The sequence below is a fragment of the Piliocolobus tephrosceles genome, chromosome 6 (genome assembly GCF_002776525.5).
Source record: "Piliocolobus tephrosceles isolate RC106 chromosome 6, ASM277652v3, whole genome shotgun sequence".
Classification (NCBI taxonomy): Eukaryota; Metazoa; Chordata; class Mammalia; order Primates; family Cercopithecidae; genus Piliocolobus; species Piliocolobus tephrosceles.
Window position 1 is genome coordinate 1,187,730 of NC_045439.1, and position 10,101 is coordinate 1,197,830.

The 10,101-nt window shown below is 49.0% G+C and overlaps 1 long non-coding RNA gene across 1 annotated transcript in view; it reads left to right on the forward strand.

Annotated features, from left to right (window-relative positions):
- The first annotated feature begins 5,541 nt into the window (after positions 1 to 5,541).
- Positions 5,542 to 10,101, forward strand: part of LOC111538153 — a 20,909-nt gene continuing 16,349 nt past the window's right edge. The window contains exon 1 of the long non-coding RNA XR_003306767.1: positions 5,542 to 5,589. This is a non-coding gene — a long non-coding RNA (uncharacterized LOC111538153). The remainder of the gene's footprint in view (positions 5,590 to 10,101) is intronic.

Here is a 10,101-nt window from a genome sequence, read left to right on the forward strand (position 1 = left end):
CCATCCACCCACCATCCATCCATCCACCCATTCACCCACCATCCATCTATCCCCCATCCACCCAGCCCACATCTATTCAACATTAATTGAAAGCCTGCTATGTGCTGGGCACAGAATTGGCAGTGGTGGTACCAGGTAAGCAAGGGCACAGCATCACCCAGGTGGGTTGTAGCTTTAGTAAATAAAAGTACAGGGCATGGAGGTAAATTTGAATTTCAGATAAACAATGAATACAGATTTAGGATAAGTATATCTGATATGGTTTGGATTTGTGTCCTTACTCAAATTTCATGTCAAATTGTAATCCGCAGCCTTGGAGGAGGGGCCTGGTAGGAGGTGACTGGATGATGGATGCGATTTCCCCCTTGCTGTTCTCCTGAGAGTGAGTTCTCAGGAGATCTGGTTGTTTAAAAGTGGGTAGCACCTCCCCTTTGCTCTCTTCCTCCTGCTCCAACATGACTGTAAGCACAGCTGAGTCCTCCCCAGCTGTGCTTCTTGTATAGTCTGCAGAACCATGAGTCAATTAAACCTCTTTTCTTTATAAATTACCCAGTCTTGGCCAGGCGCGGTGGCTCAAGCCTGTAATCCCAGCACTTTGGGAGGCTGAGACGGGTGGATCACGAGGTCAGGAGATGGAGACCATCCTGGCTAACACGGTGAAACCCCGTCTCTACTAAAAAAATACAAAAAACTAGCTGGGTGTGGTGGTGGGCACCTGTAGTCCCAGCTACTCAGGAGGCTGAGGCAGGAGAATGGCGTAAATCTGGGAGGCGGAGCTTGCAGTGAGCTGAGGTCCGGCCACTGCACTCCAGCCTGGGCGACAGAGTGAGACTTGGACTCAAAAAAAATAATAATACAAAATTAAAAAATTAAAAAATTACCCAGTCTCAGGTAGTAGTTTTTTTTTTTTTTTTTTTTGAGATGGAGTTTAGCTCTTGTTGATCAGGCTGGAATGCAATGGTATAATCTTGGCTCACTGCAACCTCCGCCTCTTGGGTTCAAGCAATTCTCCTGTCTCAGCCTCTCCAGTAGCTGGGATTACAGGTATCTGCCACCATGCCTGGCTAATTTTTGTATTTTTGGTAAGCATGGGGTTTCATTATATTGGTCAGGTTGGTCTCGAAATCCTGACCTCAGGTGGTCCACCCGCCTTGGCCTCCCAAAGTGCTGGGATTACAGGTGTGAGCCACTGCACCCGGCCTCAGGTAGTTCTTTATAGCAATGTGAGAACGGGCTAATATAATGTCCTATGCAATATTTGGCACCAGCATGTCCCAAATATTGTATGAGACACTCTTGTACTGAAATTTATTTGTTGTTTATCTGAAATTCAGATTGACCTGGGAGTTCTGTATTTTATCTGACAACCCCACCCCAAGGTGCTTGCTGTCAGGGGGTGAAATGATGCAGGTGGGAGATGCCTGGACGCATGCAGAGGGCTATAGGACAGGGCAGCTCTTCCTGCCTGCAGGAGTTGAGCAAACCTCTCTGGAGAGAGCTCCACCTGTGTGCTGAGCACCTTTTGTCTTCTCAAGAGCCTCCACACCTTGGCTGTGCCTTCAATGTATTCCGTCCATCAGAGTCTTCCAATAGCACTGGATGAACTCAAGCCTCTGCTGATACTGTCCGTATTAGTCTGTTTTCATACTGCTATAAAGAACTGCCTGAGACTGGGTAATTTATAAAGGAAAGAGGCTTAATTGACTCACAGTTCCGCATGGCTGGGGAGGCCTCAGGAAACTTACAATCATCGGGGAAGGTGAAGGGGAAGCAAGTACTTTCTTTACAAGGTGGCAGGAGAGAGATAGTGTAGGGGAAACTGCTACTTTTAAACCATCAGATCTCATGAGAACTCACTCTCAGGAGAACAGCCTGGGGGAAACCACTCCCTGATCCAGTTACCTTCCACCAGGTCCTTCCCTACACACACGGGGATTACCATTCGAGATGAGATTTGGGTGGGGACACAGAGCCAAACCATGTCACTGTCTGCAGCACCAGGTCCAAGGCACCCATTCCTCATGTTGGAGTCTCTGTGGACAGCAGGGCTTTCCAACCCATCACCTTCCTGCAGACAGCCCCCGCAGGGAGTCCTCCGCTGGCACAGCAGGCCAGGGCCTCCCCCACTCCCCAGCCTGGCAACACCCTCAGGACAGGACGCTGACTCAGACCTTCTGAGTCTGCAGGGCGCGTGCAGCGGTCTCCCACTTCTGGCCCACCCCTCAGTTCCTTCAAGGCTTCAGCCCTCCGGCTCCTGCTTACCCTCCCATCGTGCCTGTGGCCGCCCAGGGCAGTAGGCTCCTCATGAGGCTACATGTGGGCATTTGCTCTCGCCTCTTTCTGCCAGACTATCACCTCCTGAAGGGAGGGCTGAGTCTCTTTGTTGTTTTCTCCCCTATTTATGTTTGGCAATAATAATAGCAGCTACTGTGTATGAAGGGCCTCCTGTGCTGTATAGGCACTTAGAAACATCATCTAATTTAATCTTTCTAAAAAAACCCTATGCATTTGGTAATATTAGCATCTGCATTTCACAGTGGCAAAAACCAAGGCTCAGTGAGGGTGAGAAACCTGGTCCAGGTCACCCAGCTAGTGATGGAGCACAACAGAACAGCTTTATTAATTTGAAAAATGCTTGTTATTAAAACGCGAATGAATGCAAACGTGTACAAAAAAGAGTCTCTAAAAGTCACTTTAAATCCAGCCACTAAGAAATAACCCTCATTAAACTACTAAACCTTGTTCCAGATGTCTTGCTTGGTACTTACGTAGAGAGACAGAGAAGAGGGCTGAAGAAGGGAAGAGTAGCTGAGAAGCGGAGGGGATAAGATGATAGGCTTTATTTCAGAATAAAATATCAAATTTTATTTCATTTGGATTTAAATGGAAAGAGTTGCTGCATTTCAGATAAATATTTTACCACAACAAAAGATACTGGTTCCTTAATGATCTCCTTAGATTTAAAAAAATGACTATGGAAAACGTTCAGTGGCTGGGTCATTATGTTTATGTAACCACATATTTTACAATTACCAAGGTCTACTGATTCCGTAGGGGAATGAGAAGCACCAGTCAGGCCTCCTCCCACGTTCCCTCCTTCCTCTGCTTCCCAAATGTGCTGGTTAAATAAATGATTGTGTTTAGCTGACTTTTCACTGACATATAGTGGAGAGATGGAAAGATACAGCCAGCCCAGCCTGGGCTCTCTTAACAAACTGAACACACTTCTCTAACCGACATCCAGACAGAATTAGACCATCCCCAGCCCCTGTACCCCCAGATCTCCCCATCAGCACCCCCAGGATAACTGTATCTTTTTTTTTTCAGACGGAGTTTCACTCTTTTTGCCCAGGCTGGAGTGCAATGGCACAATCTTGGCTCACTGCAACCTCCGCCTCCTGGGCTCAAGTGATTCTCCTGCCTCAGCCTCTTGAGTAGCTGGGATTACAGGTATGTGCCACCATGCCCAGTTAATTTTTGTATTTTGTGTTTATTTTATTTATTTATTTATTTATTTATTTATTTATTTATTTATTTATTTAGATCAGAGTTTTGCTCTGTCACCCAGGCTGGAGTGCAGTGGCATAATCTCGGCTCACTGAAACCTCCACCTCCCGGGTTCACTCCATTCTCCTGCCTCAGCCTCCTGAGTAGCTGGGACTACAGGCGTCCACCAACACGCCCGGCTCATTTTTTGTAGTTTTAGTAAAGATGGGGTTTCACTGTGTTAGCCAGGATGGTCTCGATCTCCTGACCTCGTGATCCACCCACCTCGGCCTCCCAAAGTGCTGGGATTACAGGCGTGAGCCACCGCGCCCGGCCTAATTTTTGTATTTTTAGTAGAGACGGGGTTTCACTATGTTGACCAGACTGCTCTCCAATTCCTGACCTCAGGTGATCCACCCGCTTAGGCCTCCTAAAGTGCTGGGATTACAGGTATGAGCCACTGTGCCCTGCCAGATAACTACATCTTATCTGCCCTCTTCCTAAAAGGGGATTCGACAGTGTCTGGTTTCCTCCACTCAGCATACAGTCTGCAAGGGCGCCTTTGTTGCACGAGATTATACCTCAGTCATTGTCACTGCTGAGCGCCATTCCATGGGGTGAGCAGCCCCCACTCATCTATCCCTTCTACAACGAATGGGCGTTTGAGTGGTTTCTGGCTCTTGGCTTTCGTGTGGCCATGAACGTGCTCACACAGTACATGTCTTTGGTGAACAGGTGCAAGCGTTTCTGTCGGGTGAAACTTGACAGTGGGTCCACCTGTGTTCAGCTTTAATAGTTACTATCCAGCACTTCTCTATAGTGGTTCTATCAGCTTTCACGTGACGAGCAATGTGTGAGGGTTCTGGTTGCTCCACAGCCTTGCTGATAACTGGAAGTGTTCACCTCGTTCGTATTGACCAGTCTGTGGGTTGTGATATTACTTCATGATTTAATTTGCATTTTCATGATAGCCAAGGAAATTGGGGTATCTTCTTACATGTTTACTGACCTCTGGACTATCCTCTTTGGTGAAGTGTCTTCAAATCTTTTCACTCACTTCCTAGGGAGTCGTCTATCCTTTTCTTGTTGATTTGTAGGAGTTCTTTACATATGTTCTGGACATAAGTCTTTTGTACTTGGCTGTGCACTTGTATTGCAAATATCCCCCACCTCCTTTGTTGTGGTTATACGTGTGGTTTTACTTGTATTAAATTAAATTAAATTAAATTAAATTATTTAATTAATTTATTTTCTGAGACAGGGTCTCACTCTTTTGTCCAGGCTGCAGTGCAATGGCACAATCTCAGCTCACTGCAACCGCTGCCTCCTGGGTTCAAGCGATTCTTCTGCCTCAGTCTCCCCAGTAGCTGAGATCTGAGATTATAGGCGTGCACCACCATGTCCAACTAATTTTTTGTATTTTTAGTAGAGATGGGGTTTCGCCACGTTGCCCAGGCAGGTCTCAAACTCCTGAGCTCAGGCAATCTGCCCGCTTTGTCCTCCCAAAGTGCTAGGATTATAGGCGTGAGCCATCGCGTCCAGCCTCCTTGTATTTTCTACTCTATAACATACTACGAGTATTGTTCTGAGCAGTCCATATTCAATTAAATTTACCCACATATTTTACTTTTTCTGGGATTCTTCATTTTTTTCTACACGTTCATGTTTACATCTGCGATCATTTTCCTCTTGCCTAGATGTATTTCCTTTAATATTCTGTTTACGGCAGATCTGTCAAAGATGAATTCTCCTGGCTTTTGTTTGTCTGAAAAGTCTTTATTTCACTTTCATCTCAGAAAGATATTTTTTCTGGGTGTAGAATTTTAGGTTGGCCATGTGTTTTCTTTCAGCACTTTAAGGATATATTCCTTTGTCTCCTGGCTCCGATCAGTTCTCGTTCTTGATTCTCGGTCACATTTGCCTGCTTCTTGGTGTGTCTGTTGATTTGGGGTTGACCCTGTGCATTGTGAACACGACATAGTAGGGACGTGCGATTCCGTTATCTTCCTCTCCAGATTATTAACTGTTTTGGTTTCGTTTCATCAAGCAGTTAACCTCACCGAACTCAAACGGTCAACACTGCCTCCTCTGCGTGGCTGGCAGGTAAATCTCTCTTCGGTTGTGTGAGTTGCTTGGGATCTATCCTGTGTGCACGTAGCTCAAGTTCTGCCAGAGATCTGGGCTGAGTTTTTGATGGTCTTTGGGGAATCGCTCTCTATGGCTCTCCCCTTTCTGGGATTTCCCCCTCACATTCCAGCTGCCATGGTCACCCCAAACTCTGTCCTCTGGTTCTTCGGACCATTCTGTTCTTCTGACTGTCAACACCCTACAGCCTCTGTCTGGTTTTGGTCACTCAGAATGCAGTGAGTTTATGTATATACACATATATGTGTATATTTTATATATATGTGTATATATATACATACATGTATAGAGAGAGATGGAGTCTTACTCTTGTCACCCAAGCTGGCGTACAATGGTGTGATCTCAGCTCACTGCAACCTCTGCCTCCCGGGTTCAAGCTATTCTCCTGCCTCAGCCTCCCGAGTAGCTGGGATTACAGGCGCCCACCACCACGTCCGGCTAATTTTTGTATTTTTAATAGAGATGAGGTTTCACCATGTTGGCCAGGCTGGTCTCAAACTCCTGACCTCAGGTGATAAACCTGCCTCAGCTTCCCAAAGTGCTGGGATTACAGGCATGAGCCACTGCGCCCAGCCTAGTGAGCTTATATGATGGCGTTTATGTTTTGTCTGGCAATGACAGTTGTTATTTGCACAGGAGTTGTTCTAATTGGAGTCACCTGGCCTGTATTGGGAGAAAAACCTCAGGCAGTTAGGATGGACAGAGGGGCAGGTCCCTGTGTCCAACGGGGGATGGACTCGGGTGGACTGGTGTGTAGTTTGATGGGGTTCAGGCTTCCTCTGGTTTGCCCCGGTTTAGGGGATTGGTCTCTTCAGATTTCAGCTGGGGAGCCTGGCAGGTCTTGATCGCCCTGCTTTGAAAGGCTGTGGGAAATGCAGGCCTGCCTTGCAGAGCTGCTCAGCTCCTGAGCCTCCTCCTGCAGCAGCATTGAGATCCTACAAGTGTCTTGGAGTGGTGCTGAGGGCCCCACCGCGTGGTTGAGGCCCTGGACACTCCAATTTTGCCACTTTCCTCCCTGTGACCGTGAGAATCTTTGCTGGTTTCTTTCCCCCCAGCTGCAGCTCTCTGCCTGGGCCAAGCCCAATCCTTCGCCCAGTGCCCGAGATCGGCAAATGTCCCCAGGTAAAAAGATGGCTGTGGATCACCTGCTTATCTGGAATTTTAGTCTGCTAAGTCCTCGTAGCCTCCGCAGCTCCCCGATGCCTTCGCAGTGAGGTTTTCACCATGTGTCTGGCCTCCTCGGCTGTTGTCAGCAGTTGTGGTGGCCTTCCCTGTGGGACCTGTCTTTCCTACTTGAAAGCAGAAGTACAGGTATTATTATTATTATTATTATTACTATTTTTGAGACAAAGTCTTGCTCTGTTGCCAGGCTGGAGTGCAGTGGCGCGATCCTGGCTCACATGCCTGTAGTCCGCCTCCCAGGTTCAAGCAATTCTCCTGCCTCGGCCTCCCGAGTAGCTGGGACTACAGGCATGTGCCACCAAGCCCAGCTAATTTTTTTTTTTTTTGTATTTCAGTAGAGATGAGTTTTTGCCATGTTGGCCAGGCTGGTCTCGAACGCCTGACCTCAAGCGATCCACCCGCCTCGGCCTCCCAAAGTGCTGGGATTACAGATGTGAGCTACCGTGCCCGGGCAGAAGTCCAGGTATTAGTTTTTTTTTTTTCTTTCTTTTTTTTTGAGATGGAGTCTCGCTCTGTTGCCCAGGCTGGAGTGCAGTGGTGCAATCTTGGCTCACTGCAACCTCCACCTCCCGGGTTCATGCCATTCTCCTGCCTCAGCCTCCCGAGTAGCTGGGACTACAGGCGCCTGCCACCGCACCCGGCTAATTTTTTGTATTTTTAATAGAGACAGGGTTTCACCATATTAGCCAGGATGGTCTAGATCTCCTGACCTTGTGATCCGCCCATCTCGGCCTCCCAAAGTGCTGGGATTACAGCCAGGAGATCAGATTAGTTTTACACTGTCAAGGTGTATTACATTCTAGTCTGCATTCAGTAAGTTAGCCTTATTTCCAAGGCAGAAAGGTTTTCATGTTCCCCCGCAGGCTCAGTGTCTGCCAGCCTCTTTGGAATTAGAAAGATCAAGGAAGAGACTGGACTGGAAAGCCTATTGGAACCCCTGCTTTCCATAAGGCATTAAAAATACCCTTTAAGGCTGGGTGCAGTGGCTTATGCCTGTAATCCCAGCACTGTGGGAGGCTGAGGTGGGTGGATCGCTTGAGGTCAGGAGTTCGAGACCAGCCTCACGAACATGGTGAAAGCCTGTCTCTACTAAAAATGCAAAAATTGGCCAGGCGTGGTGGCAGGCGCCTGTAATCCTAACTACTTGGGAGGCTGAGGCAGGAGAATCGCTTGAACCCCGGAAGCGGAGGTCGCAGTAAGCTGAGATCACACCACTGCACTCCAGCCTGGGCAATGGAGCAAGACTCTGTCTCAAAATAAAAAACAAAAACAAAAACAGAGAACCCTTTAAAATGCAGGTGAGTGTCTTTTGCCCCAGCAACACCAATCCTGGGTCTTTACCTCACGATAGCACCTTACAGGTGCTCAAAGACCAAGCTACCAGGGTATTTGTGGCACTACTGTTTAGAATTCTGAAAGAGTAAGCCCGGAAGGAGTCAATTTCCAACAATACATGGATTTGTTGAAAACAAATTGGCTTATTTATGCACACAGCATAATGCGAGGTCGTTTAAAATATTGTGTCAGAGTGAGTGGAAACATGGTCAGGTTTTGTCACTGACAGATGTAAGTGGCATTCATAGCAGCCTGTGTTGTGTGGTTGGCATTGTGTGTGTCACATGCGTGGAGGTGTCTGGACAGGTGGAAAGTACTTGCAATCACAGCAACTGACCTCGGGCAGTGGTTATTGGTTGTTCAGAATTCTTTCGGCTTGCCTATATTTTCTGGTGTTTTAAAACAACGATTATGTTTTTTTTTGTGGCCATGTATTTTTGAGATACTTTTTTTTTGAGACAGTCTTGCTCTGTCACCCAGGCTGGAGTGCAGTGGTACTGTCTTGACTCACTGTAACCTCTGCCTCCCAGGTTCAAGCGATTCTCCTGCCTCAGCCTCCTGAGTAGCTGGGATTACAGGCACCTGCCACCATGCCCGGCTAATTTTTGTATTTTCAGTAGAGACAGGTTTCACGATTTTGGCCAGGCTGGTCTTGAACTCTTGACCTCAAGTGATCCACCCACCTTGGCCTCCCAAAGTGCTGGGATTACAGGCGTAAACCACCACCCCTGGCCTGAGATACAGTTTACCCAGAATAAAATGCATAGACCTAAAGTATATGAGTTTTGACAAATAAAGAGGTCCGTGGAACCCATACCCAGCACAAGCCTGGGGACACTGCACCACCTCAGAGGGTCCCGGCCTTCTCTAGTCTACAGTGTATTGTGGGTAACACAAGTGAATCAGAGAAACGTGCTTTCTCAGCTGGCAGAGAGAAGTTGTGTATAAGCCTGGGCTCTCCAATTAGATCGTTCTCACCAGGGTGCTCTGCAGCCAGGGGGTGCCAGGGAAGATGCCCCATAGGTGCCGTCTGCCCGGGCCTGAGGGAGGAGGGAGGCCCTGCTGCAGGGGAGCTGGGAGCCACTGTGGCCACCATGGAGGCTGCCACTCTCCCGGCTCCAGAGCCATCTCGTCGGCGGTGCTGGTTGTGGGGACAAAAGGCCTTTGTACCCGGGACAACCTCAGCCCTGCTGTACGGGTGGGAGGAGAGAACGGCCACATTCCGGGCTGGAGGGTGGGTCACCAGACACAAGGCCTTTCTTTCTGAGCTGCTAGTGCATGTTGGCCTGGCCGGGGACCCTGCTGGCGCCTCTGTGGCCGCTGAGGGCAATTCCAACCAGCTTCGTGGGCAGTGGCCGATGGGGCTGGGGACGATGCCTGCTCTGGGGCTAGAGAGAGGGGCTCAGTCTCAGGAAAAGGGGTGGGGCGGTGCGTGGGACTCAGCCACCCTCTGCGACTGAGGCCTGCCACCAGCCCAGGGCCAGCCCTCGGGGAAGAGGCCACACCAGGGCCTGCGGAGTGGTGGTGGAGCTCTCTGGTGGTGGAGGGTTGCCCACATCCTTCTCCTCTTCCTTTCCCTGGTCTACACCTGCCCAAGGTGTGAAAAAGCCCAGGCCCTCTCTACAGCCTGCAGACAGCGCCAGGCCGGGCGAGGGTGCAGTTTGAGGACGGGAGGGGCAGCCATTTGGAACTGGGACCTGTGGGCCACCAGAGAACCTAAAAGCAAACATGTCTGGCCAGCGACGGGATTAACTCTGAGTGCGGGATCAAAACACTTCCCGTCAGTGTGAGCTCACTCAGTGATTTAGCGAATGAGCACGGTCTTCCTCAGCCCCTTCCTGAGAGTTTGGCCCTCCCCGCCCTGGGGTCCCTCCTGGAGCTTCCGGCCTTGATAGCTCTGCAGAAAATGCTAAGAGCCCAAGAAGGTTGTGAAGGGTGTGTGTGTGTGTGTGT